This window comes from Perognathus longimembris, chromosome 3 (assembly GCF_023159225.1).
Source record: "Perognathus longimembris pacificus isolate PPM17 chromosome 3, ASM2315922v1, whole genome shotgun sequence".
Taxonomy (NCBI): domain Eukaryota; kingdom Metazoa; phylum Chordata; class Mammalia; order Rodentia; family Heteromyidae; genus Perognathus; species Perognathus longimembris.
In genome coordinates this window covers 28,066,199-28,087,538 of record NC_063163.1, presented here as the reverse complement: position 1 = coordinate 28,087,538, position 21,340 = coordinate 28,066,199, and the positions used below count along the sequence as shown (strand labels likewise).

The 21,340-nt window shown below is 35.4% G+C and overlaps 1 protein-coding gene across 2 annotated transcripts in view; it reads right to left on the bottom strand.

Annotated features, from left to right (window-relative positions):
• The window catches only part of Pcdh9 (protocadherin 9), an 821,831-nt gene that overhangs the window by 637,296 nt on the left and 163,195 nt on the right, over positions 1-21,340 (bottom strand). The window lies entirely within an intron of this gene.

Here is a 21,340-nt window from a genome sequence, read left to right as displayed (position 1 = left end):
CAAGTAAAGGAAGTAACCTCAGGTATGTGTTGCCTATAATATACATACAAAATAGAATGGGAGAATGAAATAGTACTGGATAGAGCTATTCATGGCCTACTAGCAATACATGTTATGGTAAAACCACCTACAGTTCAGATTTCTTGGCATCTACTCTAATGCCTTTCTGAAATGCTATGGTGCTTCACTGGAGTTGAATAGTAAACAGCCCCTGATGAATGGCACTTGTCATTATTTGCCCTCCCCAAATCTCACTGAAGTAAAAAAGAATACATTTTCTAAATACTCAAGTTGCATATTTCCAAGTATAGCTGTAACCAGAATGACATCTGCAATAAAAGAGTGGCATTTTCTTGATTTCTTGTGTATAAATAAATCACACAACACTTTAAAGGTTAAGCTATGCAAACATATAGTTATGTACAAAGGACTCTCCCTCCTTCTGTTCCTCAGAAATTGACATCCAGAAGATTGTTCTATTTCTTGCCCAACCCTGCTGCCTATCAATTTCAATCCACACTCTCACCATGAGACATTCCTAAGACAGTTTCACAGATGAACTCAGGGAAGAGTGAATATAATATTGTTTCATAAAAGTAAATGTATTAATGAGAATATACAGTAACATTTCAACTTAAACAGGGCCTAACAGAATGCCACCAGAATGCTTAACTTTACTGTAGGCCTATTTACACCAAAAGCCAACTCTGTGAACTTTAAACATATCCTGCATAGTGAAATAGGGATGATAAAGCCAACTTGAAAGGTTAATTTGAAATCCTACATAGATTTTACATCATTATGATATTTTTCTAATTTTCTCTAGAACTAGTTATCATTTTAGCTCCTGAGAAAAGTATAGTTTAATTTATGAATAATATTTCTTTGAAAATCAATTGAGAGAAATTAATTACTTGAGAAAAGCCTGTTTGATATTGTACTTCTTTGCAGTAACATCAGAATAATGTTCATTACATGTGTTGTCCATGGCCTTGTCTCTGAACATTGACCTAAAAAAACCTATGATTCCAAACACAGACTTTGTGAAATTTATTGATCCTTAAAAGAGATCTTGAAAAGTAATTGATTTCAAAAGGATCTGAACACTCACTCATCTTAAAGCCTCACACACATCAGAGCTCCTCATTCATATCCTAGTGGCTGAAAGTGGCATGGAAACTCGTGTTTTTAATAGCTTCAGTGAGGATATTTTTTCCCCATCCATAAATTTTCCCATGTCTCACATGGTTCTCAAGTGCTGCGTTTTTTTCAGGAAGGTACAGTAAATTTTAGATATGTGTCATAAGTGGCTCTAAAGAAAAGCCCTCTCCCATATGCTCAGGGCCTAAAGTAACACTGTCAGGATCTGAGGGGAATGAGGCTGTGCTCAAGAAAATGGAGCTGCTGCCTGGGCCTGCTGTTTGTTTTCCATGCCGTTGTGCAATGATTCAGGGCACCTGTTCCCACACAAATGTATACTCAGCCTCTGAGAAAGGAGGCCACGAGAAAGAAACCAGGAATACATGAAGGAAAGATGGGAAGAAGAGACTGAATGGTGTATGGAATTTGGTCTCTCTAGAGCCTTTGGACTTTAACTATGGCTTCTCTGCCTCCAACTAGAATGTGTGTAGGGTAGATGTAGGCCCTGTGCTGACTCCCAACATTTATTGCTCAATAACTTGCACAACTTTGGCATACAGTCAGTGTTTTTTTTATAATTTTTTCTAGGACTGAATCTTCTGCTGGCACTTGTCTTATAGTGGCAGGTGGTTATATTTTGAGGTGAAAGCCAAACTGCCATAGGACATTACCATTCTGAAATATTGCAGAGCTGGTAGTGATGACATGTGCTTAAATCCTTAGCAGACATAAAAATATATTCACCTTGGAATGGTAAATTAAATTTCAGGATGGAAATACATGGTTATCAGATATTTCTAATAGCCTGATATTACAAACAATCAATGTTTAAAATTTAGCCTTCCTTAAGCAGGAATTATTTTTGTTTGTGTGATTCTTTTTAACTTTTTTATTTTCAAAGTAATGTACAGAGGGGTTACAGTTTCATACATAAGGCAGTGAGTGCATTTTTTTGTTGCCTCTAAAATGTGTGCTCCTTTTCTTTAATCTAGTTGTATCTCTTTTTTATTAGTTAAATTTCGTTGACAAGGTGTTTTTCAAAAGGGGTACAGTTACATAATAAGGCAGTGAGTAAATTTCTTGTGATATTTTACACCCTCGTTTTCATAAAAAGGGTCATGTGTGTTTAAACAAGGTGCCAAATTACTCCCATGTAGTTTGTGGAGTAGCTGTATATATCCTTCCAGGTTAACTTTTCAAATAACACAAATATTTACTCTGCCATTCTAAGATATAACTACCAAGTGAGAACAATTTGTGCATTAGCATTTTAAGAAATTTAACTGAATTTGTAGGATAATGATATGTTCATGAAAGATACAAATGTATAAACATAAGCAGTATTTTTTTCCTGCTAGGTTCTGATAAATTCCATGCAGTTAAAAAATTCTACAGCCAGACAACAAGACATGATATCCAACAGTTAGTGTTTGTTCTGCTTCTTGCCTTGAGAGAACAATGACTTGAGAATGAACAAAAGTAAATACAGAGAGAGTCATGGAGAATGAAAATGTTATCTAGTTGACCTGAAATGTTTATCACAAGGTCCCCTGCAGTTTCTTCTGAATCCCAGGCTGATACTGTGTGGGGTGCACAGTATGGCATAAAAATAATGAAATCCCTTGCCTTTAAAAATGAAAATATGTTATTTTCCTCAGTAGATCATTGCTCTTTGCAAGTTGATATCACCTTCTAGTTTCAGTTGTAAGAAACAACCCACATTCCAGGAGCATTTATTCTGAAGTTTTCCATGAGTATGTCTAAGCAATATGTTGCTTTTCCTTTGTAATTTTCATAGCATTCTGAATAAATAGGGGACAAGGATGAAAATGAGTAGTCCTGCCCAGCCAATTTCTACCACATTGGTATTTTATGACTAGAGGCATGGCTCAAATGGTAGAGCATCTTTAGGGAACAAAGATAGTTGAGTGATAACAAGATGACCTTCTTGTGGTCAAATATGTGTGTCTGTGTGTGCAGGTCTGAGTGTTGTATGTGTGAAGTGAAATTGATACTTTGTTTTCAGTATTCCACCTTTCCCTTTATAGGAATAACTCACTTTCAATGTTATATCCACTGGACATTAATAAAAAGCAGACTAAGAAAACTTTAACATGTGGCCAGGCACCAGCAGCTCACACCTGTTACCCTAGCTATTCAGGAAGCTGATATCTGTGATCATAGTTCTAAGAAAGCCCTGGCAGAAAAGTCTCCATGAGACTATCATCTCCAATTAACTACTCAAAAAATTGGAAGTAGTGCTGTGTCTCAAAGTGGTAGAGGGTTAGTCTTGAGTAGAAGAGTTCAGGGATAGCCCCCTGGTCCTGAGACTGAGACCCAAAATTGACAACCAAAAAAAAAAAAAAAAGAAAGAAAGAAAAGAAAAGAAAAATTAAACATAAGTATGAATGAAAAAAGAAAGCAGAATCCAGTTTGTAGTAAGGCTATCACAAGCTTACTCATCTAGAAGCAGTCCACACTTACACATTGTGATTGTACAAAGCACTTCTAAAAGATGCTGTCATTTGATTCAAACTTAATGGAAGCTTAGCAAGAGTACTTTAATGGTGAAAACAGTGACTCTGTCTAGTGTAAGATACAAAAGTAATCAAACTGGCAAGTTGTCTTCTTTAAGCCAGCAAATTCTCTGCTTTAAAAATCATATCTCTCTGACAAGCAAGAGGGAATATCTTGCAGCACATCTTAAAACATTTACATTCTTTAGATTTTCATATTTCATATTGCTTCTTTTTCCCTGGATACAAAACAACAAGTATTGATTCAATATCACCCTGCTGTCTATTTTAATTGAAATCTTCAACATATGCAAACATGTCAAGAGTTAGTAATAAAAAATATAACTAAAAGCTCAACAAGCAATAGACATGAGTCCTTAGGGACTTAGAAATTTTATTCCTTAGTTTTTGAATTGTATTAGTGGCCACAAATAAAGATGTTGTACCACAATGCGTCAAGCTCTTCACAACAAAAATATTCCCTAAGCATGAGAGCACTTGCTATTAGAATATTTGGGTTAAACAATCTTATTTCCAGGTAATGCTTGTAAAATTCAAACACATAAATAAAAGTCATTAAAACACTAAGTTCCAGTTATGGTTTAGAAATGAATTATTTACTTAGTGTCTATTTGCCTCTGTTTTCAGTTTGTGGTATAAAGAGATCTCAGTTTTGTGATGTAGGACCAATGGACAGTCACTAGGTCACTGGGGATACATATTTTGCAGGTATAATTTCCCTGGGTCCCTGTAGGTCATTTTTTTAAATTTAATTTAATTTTCAAGGTGATGGACAGAGAGGTTACAGTTACATACCTAAGGAAGTGAGGACATTTCTTTTTTTTTTTTTTCTTTTGCCAGTCCTGGGCCTTGGACTCAGGGCTTGAGCACTGTCCCTGGCTTCTTTTTGCTCAAGGCTAGCACTCTGCCACTTGAGCCACAGAGCCACTTCTGGCCGTTTTCTATATATGTGGTGCTGGGGAATCGAACCCAGGGCTTCATGTGTATGAGGCAAGCACTCTTGCCACTAGGCCAGATCCCCAGCCCTGTGAGGACATTTCTTGTCAAACTTGTTACTCCTTCCCTAATTTTCCCTCCCTCCATCCCCTCCCCCAAGTTGTCTTGTGAGTATCCCTGTTGCAATGGTGAGTTCTTGCAAGTTTTCTCTCTCTCCTTCCTTCTTTCTTCTCCTTCCCCTCCCTCCTTCAACTTTACTCTTCTCTCCTCTTACTAGTCCCTTTTTCCCATCCCCAATCCCTGGCCCCTGCTTCAATCTCCCCTTGTGAACTAAGTATCTCATTTGCCATTTGCTATTTGCTATTTGCCACATGCCAGGGAACCTTGATCAGGTTCAAAATCAATGGTGCTATTCAGGCTTCTACATTTAGTTTTCAAAACTGTGATCTAAATAAACTTCAATTTTAATAACTAGCCAGGTTCATACCCATAAAAAACAGAGTATGACTGAAAATTGGTTACCAAGGCATAAGATAGTTGCTATGACTACCCCTGAAAATATGAGGCAATTTTGGAAATGGGTAATGCATTGGTGAATGTTGGAAAAGTAGAAAGCAAACAATATAAAATCCCTAGACTATTTTAAATATAACAATACAAATAATTCTGATAAGGGCTTAGGAAATGAGGAGATAAGAGACTCTTTCCCTGGTTTCAGAATTTTACCACAAGTTGGAGTAGGTTTATTCTCCCTACACCATTGCTAAGAACATAGCCTGAAGCTTTGTTACAGGACAAGTTTATGAATGATGGACTAGTTTATTTGCTACATGAAATTTCATTTAAAAATAAAGTATCTAATACCTAGTATTTTATTATCTCTCAGGTAATTTAAGTAGTTCCATTAGCTTGAAATAAAATTTCTGTCACCATATTTAGGGAAGAAGCTTGTATGTATACTACATATTTTGGTTTATACCTTGAATGTTAAAACAATAGAACAGCTACATGAAAGCATATATAGATAGGTAGATGGGTAGATATAAACATATATTTGTGTGTGTATATATCAAATACTCATATGTGTTTAAGTTTTTTCTTTAAATTATATGCTAAAAATATTTCATAGATAAAATGACTAGGTCACACAAGCAAACTAACAGGAAAGTTTAACAGTTATATGTTGGGAAATACTCAGATAAGAATAGATACAGGTAGATACAATTCATGCAGTGTTTTAAATTTTCCACAAAGTGTCAGCTATTAGTTGATGTTATCCTATCTTAGCACATACATGCAAGATTGGCAATACTATCAATTTTTAATGGGGAGAATGTAAACTCTGAAAAAATTACAAAAAACATATCTCCATTATCAGACATATGGCTAGAGTTAGGCTGTTGTATTTATGAATTAAGAATCAATTTACAAAATAATAATCTAGACTTGTTGTATACTGAGAGATATCTATGTACAACAGGAGTGATTAAGGTGAACAAACAGTATAATATTTTCATCCAGTGGCCCAGTAGGAGGGGTTAATGGGCACTCCTGATAAAATAGCACTGAGGTGAGAGTAGAAGTTATCCTTTTAAAAAGAGGTTAGACATAGGAAAGGAAGACTATTTCCAGCAGGGGAAATGTGTGCCCTCAGGCTGAGAGGTTAATGGGCTTCAAGAACTTTGGAAAAGTGAGGTCTGCAAGGGTCATCTCTCAAGTCACTTTGTAAGCCTGGTTAAGAATTTAGGAGCTTATTTGAAGGATACATAAAAATCTATATAAAGCTTTATATGAGAATCATATTTACATTATAAAAGATCACCCTAGAAACTATTTTTAAGGCAAAATTGTAGCTATCTTAGAATACATATGAGGATCAGGAAAGCCAAGTCCTAGTTACTCAGAAGGCTGAGATCTGAGGATTGAGGTTCAAAGCCAACTTGAACAGGAAAGTCTGTGACTCTCTCCAATAAACTACAAAAATAGTAATAATAAAAGAATACAGAAATGGGGCTGTAGCTCAAGTGCTAGAGTGCTAGTCTTTAGCAAAAATAAAAAACAAACAAACAAAAGACAAAAACCAATACAATAGGGCCAAAACCTGGGCCCTGAGTGCAAGCCCTGAGTTCAATTCCACCAGCAAAATTAAATAAATAAAGAAAGAAGAAGATTAAAAGATCTAAAGAAATACACATTCAAGAGGAGTTTCCGAAATGGAATATTACATACAAATTATAATAATATACAAAGCCATAAGGAAAATACTAGGCTGAAAGTACCAAACTTCATGACTGTTTTGATGGTGGATTTAGCAAGTGGGAGGTCAGAGAATAATTCAGTTCTATTCTGAGCAGGTAGTGGTGCTTTCTACTGAGATGAGCCATACAGGCCGAGCAGTGGATGGTCTTGTTTGCAACAGATGAGTTTGATGGGCTGCAGCTCTCCACATGGCACTGCCATATGTGTGTAACAAGGAAAGGGTTGTATCAGATCATGAAAAAGTATGATGGTGTCCTGGTGCGGGCCACGGTGTGAAAAAGGGTGAAGAGTCAATGGGCTATGAAATTCTTTGTCTCAGAGAAGCCAAAAGGAAGAAGAAAGCCCCCGGCAAGAGAGAAAAGGTTATCTCATTAGAAGCTGTATAAGCTGCGATTTGTATCAGTAAAAAAGCAAGAATTCCAATTGACATCTTAGTTGCCCAATACACTTTGTCAAAAATGGACAAAAAAAATGTATGGAAGTTCTTTGTCTGAGAAAAAGAAAAAGACAAATAAGTGTCACTCTAGATTCCTGTCTAGAACTTTTTTTGTTGTTGTTCTGTTCTCCAGGGACCCCAGAAAGGAAGGGAGGGTGAAGCATAAGGATAATGAAGCCACAAATAGCAGAGTAACCAGGACATGGCAAAAGACATAGAAAAGTGTTTTAGAATAAAGGGAATAAAAGTTAACAGCATAAAAACCGTAAAGTGATTTGGAAGGAGGACAGAGACTAAAATACACATAAAAGTCATTGAGTCTCTCTATCACGTCAGAGAAAGACAGAGACAGAGGCCCGTATTTTCCACACCATAAAGTACCTAAAATTTTAAAGTGACTTTTGGTGAATTCATCTCTTTCTGCTTGTGTGCACAAAAAAATACACATTAAACTATACAAAATTCCTTAGTGATTAACTGGTAAATAAAGTACATCTATTTGTCTGTCTGTCTGCCTATCTGTCGTTCTATCTATAATAAGAATATATATATATATATATATATATATATATATATATATATACATATGATTTGCCTTTTCAGACAAGTTGACATTTACATTAACTTGAGGTCCCACCTGATATGTTTTACCTAAATATCCCAATATTTATCAACATTCATGTGATTAACAAGTTTCATGATTACTACTCATATCTACAACCACCATAATATATAACTCTTAATTGGCACTTATAAGCAAAGTAATATTTTAAACTATGTACAATTTTCAAATTATTTAACCCTCATAAAATTATTTGAGTGGAAGGGGAAGATGGGAGAAAACTGAAGGAGGAGGTAAAAATTTTGATAAGAAATGTACTCACTACCTTTCATATGTAACCATAACCCATCTGTACATTATATTGACAATAAAAATTATTTGAGTTGCCTATTGTTATCAGACCCATTTCACTAGAAGAAAACTCTAGCCTGAGATGCTTTAAATAATGGCAATTCTTAACACTTGTATGAACTGTAACCTCTCTGCACATCAGTTTGACAATAAATAAGAAAAAAATATTAAAAAATACATTAGGCAGCTGTTATAAAATAGATGTGGGGGGCTGGGGATATGGCCTAGTGGCAAAAAGTGCTTGCCTCATATACATGAAGCCCTGGGTTCATTCCCCAGACCCACATATACAGAAAACAGCCAAAGTGGCACTGTGGCTCAAGTGGCAGAGTGCTAGCCTTGAGCAAAAAGAAGCCAGGTACAGTGCTCAGGCCCGAACTTATAAGTTCAGGCAAAAACAAACAAACAAACAAAAAAAAAAACAGATGGAAAGGACCAACAATATTTATTCAACAAATATATCTATATAGTTTTGTCACAACTACATACTTGTATTGTGTATACAACCGAGTATATAACTGTAAACTCATATCTTGATTTCATCTGAAAGCTACTTTATTCAATACATATTTAGTTCAATAACTAAAAAAAACCTCATGCATGGAATAGACTTCATATTTCTACTCCCCATCATCCCTCACACAACCCCTTACAGAAAATTCAAGAGTGATTTATAAAATAAAGAGGGTTGTGGTATAAATCCAAAGCATTGCAGTTTTTTAAGTTTATTTATTGTCAAAGTGATGTACAGAGGGTTACAGTTTTATATGTAAGGCCATGAGTGTATTTCTTATCAAAGTTATTATCTCCTCCCTAATTTTTTCTCCCTCATTCCCATTCCCCATCCCCCCTGAGTTGTACAGTTGGATTACAGCATATACTTTTGTAAGCATTGCTGTTGCATTGGTTCGCATTTAAAAACATTACAGATTTTGACAATCAGTTTAGGTACATGAAAAAAATCTGAAGACTGTAATATAGTAATAATATTAATTTAAAACATGTATTTGGTCAGTAGAATTTATTTCATTAAAGTTTATTTAAATTTGTACTGTTTCTATTTTTACCTTTTTAACTTGAAATTAAATAACCTATATTCTATTATATGCATGGATATGAGCACACAGCAGACAAATTCTTTTGCTAACTTTACTTAGAATATGTGATCACTTACATACAATAGTTCAAAATTTTAGATTAATTCTCTTTATGAAATCCTTCAACATGTTGAAAGAGAAAATACTGCAAGAAATTCATCGTGGGAAAAGTCATAATCCTAATTAGGATCGTTTATTCCCATGTATCTGTCCTATTAGCCAGCATTCTGAGTTGTATTAAATAGAGCTCAAAACAATACATTTTTTAAGGATAAGTGATTAGAAAGGTCTATTGGGGTGTCCAGAGAGCTATATCTCCCTTAACTCAGACCATTAGTGAGCTGTACAATCCTACATGTCTCTCTTTTTGATGAACTATTACTAAAGTTCCTTATTAAAATTCTTACTTGTTCATTTCTCTTTTCAAGAAATGAAATTTCCATGGGATGATGATTTTACTTACAACAGTGGTATAACTCTTGTCTCTGTAACATGGAGTTCATTTCACTTGGCATCATCTTATGTGATCATATGAGTGCAGCTATTGTGATATTTTGATCTTCTACCATGACTGGCCTAATCCTGTACTAGCTCTTCCCTATGAGGGACACCATAGGGTTTATGCTTCTTTGGGTCTGGGTTACTTCACTTAATATGATTTTTCCCAATCCTTCTATTTCCTTATGAATGGGGCAGTGTCATTGCTCCTGATGGAGGCATAGAATTCCATTGTGTATATATACCATATTTTCCTGATCCAATTGTCTACTGAGGGGCATCTAGGTTGTTTCCATGTTTTAGCAATGACAAACTATGTTGCAAAGAACATAGTTGTGCTGGTGGCTTTAGTGTGGTCTTGCTTGTAGTCATACCAAAATTGAGATACAAGGGATAAAAAGACAAACCATTCCAAAAGTGATGCCTACAAAACCATTTGCTGTAAATTAACTGCACACCTCAGGGGGAGAGGGTAAGGGGGAGGGAGGGGGAGGGAAATAAGGGAGGAGGTAACAAGTTGAACAAGAAATGTACTCACTGCCTTACATATAAATCTGTAACCCCTCTGTACCACACTTTGACAATAAAGAAAAAGGTTTAATTTTAAAAAAAAGAAATGAAACTTCCCTTTGATACATTTGATTTTAAAAGACATGGCTGTAATTTGGATCTGGAACATCCTCTAAAGACATTGTAAGTTTGGTCTCAGCCTAGTAGACTTGTGGTTCACACTTGTAATCCTAACTACTGAGGAGGAAGACAACTGAGGATCACAGTACAAAGACAGTCCAGGTGAGAAAGTCCATGAGAACTTATATCCAATTAGCCACTAGAAAACAGGAAGAGACAGGGACGGGATGAGTGTGCAGGGCATTCCCAGGTTTAGTGATACTGGAAGGTATCAGACTTTAAGATGAGGCACTTATTAGTAGGAGATTTGAAGTCATTTTGAATGGGTTCTCACAGATTGTGGGGCCCACAATGTGCAGGTACATGCTGTGTACTCTAGACTTGCTGTACTGCATTGGCCCAGGCCAAAAAGCAAAAATTGAACCAATAACCGGCTGAAATGTACAAAACTCCAAGTGAAATAAACTGTCATTTTAAGTTGATTGTCTTAGGTATTTTGTTATAATAATAGACAGCTGATTTACCATTCACACGGAACTAATACTATCCTACATATTTGGCCTCATTGAGGAAACCATTACACTTATGTTTGTTCTGTATTATAAAGCTTTTCATATTAGTATGAATACTCTTGTCAAAGTATGAAACATGTGCATAATAACTGTGACCAGGAGAGTGGTCAAAATAAAGTCTGAGGAGTCCTGATTTATGAATATCAAGCTGATTTTTGTGTAAAACTTATGGTACACATGTTAAAAGTGATAAGTAAATATGTATGTAAACCAGCAGTGTGGGCTCAAATTAGCAATCACCAGTCTACATTCACTAGTTCTTTGAAATACAAAATTCTCTCCTCTAGGATATGATGACGTTGGTTTCATATGAAATTATGTAAGATCATATTCCAAGAAAAGCAATGTCTATACACAGTACAATCATTATAAAGAAGACAATTTGAGTACTTAAGATATAATATGCAAAACTACATAGATTGCTAACATGAAATCATCAAAATGGAGTGCAATTTTAAAAGGAGACTGTATTTAATATTAATCAATTCTCATTATACAGCTAATATTGCTAATGTGGCTAGTATTTCACTCTACTTATTTGGGAGATAAGTACTTAGAATTTTAGAAAAAATGAATAGGATATCAAAAACAGCACTGAAGCTCTAATTAATAAAAATGTTATTGTTTCTGGATCAGAAAACTACATTTATTACATATAGCTAGCTGACTAGATGCCATCTATCTGTGTATGTTTATGTCTATTTTTGTATGTCAGTGTTTATTTGATTTCCTGCTCCCAATAAAAAGCACAGTAAATTATTAATTATATCAACTCAAACATAAGACAGAGGTTCAATATTATAGATGATAAAGTAGCTTTACAGAAGTGTCTTTCTGCAGATTCATTTAAGTACATCCCTACTCTCCTTAAAGTGTATTCCCCATCCTGGAGGAACAAATCTGACCTGGGATCACAATACTTGGGCTCAAATTATAGCTTAATATTAGTTTTTAGACATTGACAATCTCTCCATCCATTCACTTTCTCTTATATTAAATGAGGAATAAATGCCATTTCAGTGTAAATGTATGTACTGCACTTTCTATCACATGCTATATACTTAGTGAATATTCTTTCATTATCATTTCATCATCATCATCATCATCATCATCATCATCATCAACCTCTACCACAATGTCATAAGAACAGAAAGGATAGGTAACATTGCTAATATATGCACAATTGCACACTTACAGTACAAGGAGTTAGGGATATAAAATTGAGCAACTTCTTATTCTATAACTATGTTACTAACTTTACCCAAATGATCATATCCATAAATATATAGGCACTGAATCAAAAAGATCAATCACAATTGTGAATTATCTTTTCAACTGTTTTGATGGAAGGTTAGTGTATATTTGTCTTCAGGACCAGTTGTTTGCCACTTACAAGACCACCTATCCTGATGTAACTCCAAGGGCTTGGGAATGTATGTCCTTTAACAAAGACACAGCATGAATTTTGATCAGTGTTCTCTCTAGGATGACATCCATGAATCAAAATGTATGTTTCTTAGACAAGTTGCTGATTGGTTGCTCAATGGAATTGACTGAATCTGGTTGTCAGAATTCATGAGTTAATATACCTGACTCTGCCATAGAGAAGTATGGAATTCAGTTTAAATGTGACTGTTCATCCCATTGGCAGGGTAACATACAACCAATTTCATGTATTGAACTTAAACACATTTGAATATATACATATATATGTTTGTGTAAAATTTTGAAAATAAAAAATATGGAAATATAACATACTATTTTTATGCTCTGATGAGATGAAGAGCATAAAAACACATACCATATTGTGAATTATCCTTAATATACTACATTGCAATATATATTGTGGTAATATATTGTTAATAGACTCTACTGCAAACTTTTGGTGGGTGTGGGAAGTGGACTACACAGAACACAAGATTTAATTACAAAAATATTTCTTTGGTGTTATGTCATCAAATGGTACCATTAACACAAAACTACTCATTGTGCAGTCAGGCATCCTAAAACCTCCTTTCTACTTTGACCAATGTAGGCACTTATTGTGCATTACCAATGATTTCCTAAGTGACTGCTTCTCTGGCTTATTAAGTAACCATTATTTATGTTTGATGTCTCCTACACTGATGTCTGCTAGGTACTCAGTACCTAGTAGAGTAAAACATGTTAAATACAATGTCTACAGATGATTTAAGAATTAGGCTTTAGGCTGAATGCATTCATTATGTACATAAGAAAGAATACAATAACAAAATGAAATAGTTTGAAACAAATTATTACAAATCCCCTGTCTTTTCTCAAAAGAAGTGCCTTTCACTAAATGTTGTGCTCTTAGACTTCATGAGAAACATTAGGAAGAATTTCTTGGCTGTTCTTCCTTTCTGCCTGTTCCAGTTATTTTTGAGAAACTGCAGGACTTCATTTCTCCTCTCCATAGTTCCTATCTTCAAATTTGTGTGCACAAACTATGTAAAAACCTTTATGCTCTGTTGGAATCAAAAAAGATATAGCACAGTGCCTATATAAAGTGTTTCGGAACTAAGGGATCTTTTTTCTTTTATTTTCTTTTTTAAATGACAGAACTCCAGAGGGAAGCCTAGCTATCTTTTAATTAACCTCTTTCTCATGGATAGAAACCAATGTTTTTATCCATTGGCAACAGATCCAGGGAAAGGACTGACAGAAAAAATTCACAGCATGACAGCTTCTGGAAATAATCGAAATGTGCATCTTATGGGTCACAGTTGATCCGCACCATAGTTGGCCATCCAGAGCTGAAATGTATTTAAAGTGGACCTGTTAACTACTCTTGTGTTTGAGAAATTTTCAGCCTTCTCAGCACGAAATTTGGCTTCCTTTATGATATCCCCTTGATAAACATTTTTAAATTGTGTGCTCAGAAACAAAATAGACTAACAAACAAAACAATATAGCCTTATTTTGTTTAATAGATGGGGAGAAAAAACTGGGTAACGTCACATGAAAGAAACAGATTTTGTGTTAGAAAATTTTAGTTCTGAATACCACTTCTGTGAACTATTAGCAATTCTAAAGTTACCAGATTATTAAATGAGGCCAAAAGGTAGTTTGCTTTTCTCTAATAATGACATTTAGCTGTTTTTAGCTCCCTCATGCTCTTGGGATAAATAGTGTAATCAGGGGAAAAAAAGAAAATTGGTCAATGAATGAATGGCATTCTTCCTCTCTTTTTCTCCTGTCTTGCCTACAATTTCATGCTGTTACTGTTTTTGGGAAAAATAACAGTATCATTTTCTGAAATAATATAATTACAGATATTTAAGCAAAAATTCAAAAAAAACTGAATTTTTCTGGCATATTATCAACTTGCATAGAATTTAGTAAAAACATGTTTTAAAAAAGAGAAACATTTTCTTAATAACATATTTTCCATCATGTGGCATGCTCTCTTTTCAAAAGCATTGGAAAGGAGAATTTGCTATGTTACTGGCAGTGGCTATAACTTCAAAATTTTACTTCTTAGCAGACAAATCAGTGTTATGTGTTCTATGTGCACATGCATTTGTTATGTAAATACATGTGCATTGACAAACATTGAACTATATACATCATTGGAGAAAAAAGTTCTTGCCAGTTAAATAAGAACTACAAAACCAGTATCTTCACTTCCCTGCAGCCCTGCAGGATATGATTGAATGTTCCTTATCTTCCTATACTGACCTTATGTTCTCTTTGTGCCAAGTGTGCAAGTCCCAGCTGTGAATTTAAACCCAATCTCATTTTAAGTTTCCATTGTACTCCACATGATCCTCATTTTTCACTGCATTGCCCATGTCAAGGCCATGGTCCAGTGTAGGACATTGCCACTGATAAACCAGGAGCTGTAATTGAACTTATAACTACACACACTTTTCCTCTCACTACTGAAGTATCACTGTAAATGAGAGCAAATAGGATTTTTTTTTTTTTGCTTTGAAGAATGCAGGTAATCTGAAATGGCAATAACAGCATGCCTATGATCAATGTGTAAAGGAACTCTTGTATAACTGGCTCACCTCTGACACTCACCTGGTAACAAATAATTATAATAATAGTTTCTATACTTTAGCACACCTTTTGAAAAGTCTTTTAGCTGGAGATGAAGGCATCATGGGGCACAAAGCTGCCCCACATCCTAAAACACACCAGCCTGAGCTGGCCTGCAAACGTAGGACAGATTCTAAGCACTGCAAATCCATGGGATACGCTTGTGTTTAGGAGTAGGTATTTCCTCTACATATTTTGACAGATTGTGATATGAAGTTAGACCCTCACGCTTGTTAGGCTAAACATATATCACTGATCCACACCTCTTGATCTTTTCTGGGCTATTTTTGGGGGGAAGAAGTTCAGATAATCTGCTAGGGAATGCTTAGGCCATTGTCTGCCTCTTTTGGCTTTCTGTCATCATTGCAGTGACAACCACACACCACTGCACCCTTCTTTCCATTGAGAAAGAATTTTCAAGTAAAGGACCTAGGTGGTCTTTGAGAGAAAATCCTCTTCTTCTCAAAAACCAAGGAGCTAGGATTATGGGATTAAAACCAACTCAGCGTTGTTTAAAGCAACCGAGGAGTTAGAGGATCATGGGATTAAAATAACCCTAGGTTTGTTTAAAACAACCCAGAGTTGTTCTAAAGTAAAATTCTTTCTATACTCTTTTGAAAGCTTTTGGCCGTTCATGGAATATGGGAAGGAATTTCCACATCAGGTAGTTTCCTGGTGTCTTCTCTCTGCCTACTTAAACAGTTCTGTTCCTGGGGAAATCTGAGCGCTCATTTGTCCTTTCAACTCCTGGAAACAAACATTGAGCCATAACTACCCTTTTCCATCATATATATTGAATCTTTTCTTAAGCATCAGCATGGTTGTATTGTTATTCACTTGTCCTGCTACGTGAAAGCAGTTTTGCTCATTTATGGAACCTATATTAACTGCTTACTTTGTGTCAACATTTTTTTCTAGGTACCCTTTTTTTCCCCTGTGGGGGAGAAAAATATGCAATTGCACAAGGTAATTTTACTGACAACCAGATCTCTGTGGTATAAAGAACAATACCATAGGTCATGTAATGCATGAGTGGGGGTGGAGATAATTTTAGAGGAGGAAATCAAGAAAGGCATTTGAACTGAGACCTGAATTGTACAGGAAGGAATGGAACCATTTGATTATCTTAAGGAAAGTGACTAAGCAAGTGATTATGGTTTGATATATCCTTTCAAGATATTAATGAATCAACCAAATATTTGCCTAATCAAACACAAAACAGGAGATTCAACTTATAAGGTTATCATTTTCTCAGTACATCAAGTTTCTTAGTATATCAAGCAAATTTATAACACTAGAAATTTATGTTTATCTAGGTAACATTTGTTTGTTTAGTTGGTTGATGTTATTGTTGTGTTTTAATGGAGAAGGGCCTATAACTTTTACTCCAGGCTGAACAGCACAGCAATCACAAACATGATAATTAAAGCAAAGAGGTATATATTGAATGAAGTCTATGTGGGAAGAACTGTGGCTCTCAAGGCAGAATGCTGGATTTGAATTCCTATTGTGCCATGCTTTCATTATCTGCGAAACTCTGAACTGATTGCTGAAATCACTTAAGTTCTATTATAAATCATAAATGGAGGCAAACAGGTCAACAGATTGAGGCCAAATTTTCAAGAGGTGAAGCATAGAAAACTTCTAAGTCTTATCTGGTGCTCCACATAAACAAAGGTCATATTTGTGTTGAGTCCTCTCCTGGTTTGTGCCATAGAATGTTTACAGTAGCCTGTGCTTTATACAACATTACTCTCATTTCATCCAGGATGAAATGTAAGTCCTAAAGTTAGGTAATTTCCCCTAGTCTCACGTCTTAGAATTGAAGTGCTAAGCTTCAAATCTAGGACACACACTTGGAGCTTTTGCTAATATGTTTCTGTTTCTTCTTTCTGCAATATCACTTCAAAATAAATGCTTTTGATTCTTTTTATTTTCACTTGTCTGTCATAGCTAATCATTCTCTAAGACCTGTGCATTGTTTTTGCTTTGCTTGAAATGTCTCTTTTATCAATCTCTTCATTTCCATTCTCACTATCAGCAACACAAGCCTAACAATTATCACCAAATAATAGAAATATAACAGCATTCAAATCAGTCTTTTATACTCTATTTCCTCCCCTCCACTCAAGGTAGTAGCTGTTTATCATTACAAGGTAGTGATCATAAATCTAACACCATGAAAATGCAGCATAAAAATTGACCTAGACCTATTTTATCTACTCAGGATTCACTTACGATGAAGGTGATGTGGAATGGATTTCACTCCATAATCCCTCACAGTTTGGAGCAGAGTTGTATAAACAACTATGTATTACATATATAGGAGTTGTAAGGTAAATTATCAGAGAAGCCACATTTTGAAGGATCAAATCTGGGAGTCTTTATTAGAGCATTAGCAGTCTGCAGGCAGCTAGTTGTTTCAAAGGCATGTAGCCTGCAAATAATTTAACATTGTCAGGAAACAGGCAAGAGAGGAAAACAAGAACAAAAACAATACCAACAAACAAATTCATCTCCAATGGAGAGCTGAAGTGGGACACCATGGTGACCAGAGACAAGCCAGGAGACAGGACACAGAATGTGAACACAGAGACATGTGACATGTAGTAAAGGCACCTGAGGTGGTCTGACCCTAAATAGGGTCAGATTAGGGAGCAGTGTCATAGGAAGCTCCCAGTTCCAAGCGCTGGACTGACAGTGCTATAGGCCAAGTGCCCATCCTTGTCTCCAGGGATTCAGGAACACCCATAACCTGGGGTGATGCCATACCCTACATATCACCTGTGGCAAAGATGGTCCTGGGTAGACCTGACCTCATTACTTCATAGAAAGGAATGGAGGGAGGGAGGGGATAAGGAGGAATGGAAAGAATGAGGGAAGTAAAGACAGAAGTAGATAGATCATAGATGGATAAATAGATAGAGTTGCCAAATTGTAAACTCAAACATCCCTACCATCTAGAACAGGTCAGCCAGCCTAATAACATGACAAAATATATCACATCTGTGTTTCATTTATATGGTAATTCTGGGATAAAATACCTACTATGCTCCTAGTTGTATGAACAAATGAAAATGCAATTATATATTGTGCATAATACTGAATAAAGTGAGAAAATGCCCTCATTTATATATCACTGTTCCATACATTGTATTTGGTGTCTGGGTATACTGTTCTAACTATAAAAGAGAACAGTTACCTCAGAGGAAGTTACCTCAGGATGGATTCTAAAAGATGTTTTTACCATAGGAGGCAATAGTGCATTGTGTGCTCCAGCCCACAAGAACTTTCAGATCAGGAGATTGAAGACAGTGATATGGGTACATCTGACCTTCTGTAGATTCAGGCTAATTATGTGCTTGTGTCTTAATTTCTTTTGGAACATTAATATGCAAGCACATTGCAATTATAATTATGGGTTAAATCTCATAGAATTAGGATACTTAAAAAGACAATATTTTACATAGCTGAACAAATGAGTCAAAATTTAATTTTTTTCTTGGTCATGGGGCTTGAACTCTGGGCCTGAGTACTGTTCCTGAGCTCTTCAGATCAAGGCTATTGCCCTACCACTTGAGCCACAGTGCCACTTTCAGTTTTCTAGTGGTTAATTTGAGATAAGAATCTTATGGACTTTTCTGCCCAGGCTGGTTTTGAAGTGCATTTTTCAGATCTCAGCCCACTTAGTAGCTAGGATTTCAGACATGAGCCACTGGCACACAGCAAAGTTTGAAAAATTGTAAACTTTACATAGTAAAAATCATACTAACTAAGGTTCATTTATTCATGAATAAATAATAGTATGCATATGTACACATGTATATAATACATGCATACATATCATTTATATGTGTGCAATAAATACATATAATATGTATACAAATGCACATATGTACATATATTATAACAACATACAAGGCTATATTTATAAAATTTATATCCGTTTACAGGAGTATTCTTTACACACTCTATTCCTTACTCACAGCAACTTTTGGTCCTGCAAAATCCACTCATGTTGTGTGTTCTGTACAGATATACCATGTTTAACCCTTATTCTGGTATTTACTACACCTTTTCTATGCTTACATATACAAATAGCTGTCATTGTGTTTGCACTACCTACCGTACTCAATACCGCAAAAATCTATTCAGATTAACGTTCTAAGGGTCACAGCTACAACACAAGGGTATATTAGTCTATGCTATGTAAGAGGACTTTATGATGTTCACACAACAAATTTGCCTAGCAATGAATTTTTCATAAGAAATCTTTGTCATGTATTCTCTTAGAAGCTTCCTTTCTGATCATTAAAATTAAAACTTACATAATGTCTATGGGAAGGAAGTAAGAATATCTGTTCAAAGAGTATCTGGTTTGTCCTGTTTTTACAAATTATTATTAAGAACCCAATGAATCTATGTTTCGAGTAGCTGACAAGTTAAGTGACTTTTTAAAATTTTAATTAATGTTTTTGTTTTCTCATGGAGTTAGATTATGTCAAATAAAATATGAAAAATATGCATTGTTTACTGGTATGAAAACAGAAACAAAGCTAAGTCTTTCCCTTCAAAAGAGAGCCTTTTATTCCCATGGATCTTCCTCTGTTTCCTTTCCTGGAGGTTCAGCAATGGAGATGTACTGTTTGATCACACCCTGGTTTTCTTTCAATCACATTATGTATCAGCAGGTATTATGTTTATCTTCATTTGACTGTTTCAGTGAACTTCAATGGCTTTGTGAAAATGAGAAAATTTTAATTGTATCACCGTACATAAACCTAACATACTTACAGAATAATTCTTATAGAATACCTAGTATACTTACAGAATATGTAAGTATAAGAAAGCTGTGTCTTGAACACGGGTGAGAAGTATATTTCCATCATGATTAATGGGGAAAAAAGGATTGGTTTTAAAATACATATTTTATCTGTTTGTAAATACAATTGGACAGACAGATGGGTAGATTAGATCGATGAGAAATTCCATACATTATTGTTATATGATTTTTTTCAGATTTTCACTGCTTTAATATATGTCTAGTAAAAATATTTGAAGGCAAACCCCTTCATGTTCTGATTCTCATCATGTCTCTTACCTCTCAGAAAACTCTGAAGGAAAGTGCTTTTTTTAAAAAAAAAAAAAAGTGCATTAGAGACATGTTCTTAGTGGGTTTACAGATAAAGAAAGACACCCTCCCTACTGCATTACATTCTGTATGTTTTCAGGTAATTATCTGAAACAGACTTTGTAAGGACAAAATTCACTTCCTTGAATTTGTCTTTTGAGCAGAACCCAAAAGCAAAGCGACCAAAATAAGGAAATCAATTCCTGCCAAGGAGAGCCTGAAAAGCCCAAGCTAAATGAACTGATGTAATCTTGGTCTGGGACTTGCAGGCAATAGTAGCAGGGGAATTCTCATTACTCCTAAATGTGGAGGAGGGAGAAGGAGATGGAGTGAGGCACTATTGCAGTTCCAGCTGTTGGAAGTCAGATATTACTGATAAGGAATGGAACGGAGGAATGCTCCCTGATTCAGCCTGGGTGATGTGTCTTACACTGTTTCTCCCAACCTCAAGTGACAAGAAACCAAGGTACCACTATCAATCTTATTTGCCCCAAATAGATAGTGAAACACAGACAAGAAATTGGAGAGATTAGATAGATAGATTTAAAAAACTGGGGGGAAAAAAACAATACACTTAAGCTTGTGTGATGCACTCCAAATCCCCCAATATATTGCAGGAAAACCCCCCACTGTTTATCTGAATGAGCACAAGTGTGAGACTGAGTCATCTGACAAAAGAAAAGCCTTCTTTGCAGTTCTCAAGAACAGTACAGAAGAAATGTGCAGTGAATGCAGGATTTCTTTCACCACATTAACCATTTTAGGTAACATAAAAGGCGAGCCCGTCTCTTTCTATTTCCCTGTATAACCACATATTGCACATTGTATATTGCTAACTCTCATTTGCAAAGGCAGATACAGGTTGAAAAGGATGGGAAAAGATAATCATCAAAAACAATGAACAATTGTGTGTTCTGGCCAACATCTGATCTTAAACATACAAAATTGTAAACAGATATATTTCATACAGTAATCAAATGCATTAAACATTTATCTCTGAAATCAGAAAAAAGGGGAATGAATTTGTGTCCTAAGACAACTGAGCACAAAGGAATAAAACATGTTTCAGCTTAATTGAATTGATGCTGTAGATTAATTCCCTTCTAATATGTTGCAGAACAAAAGG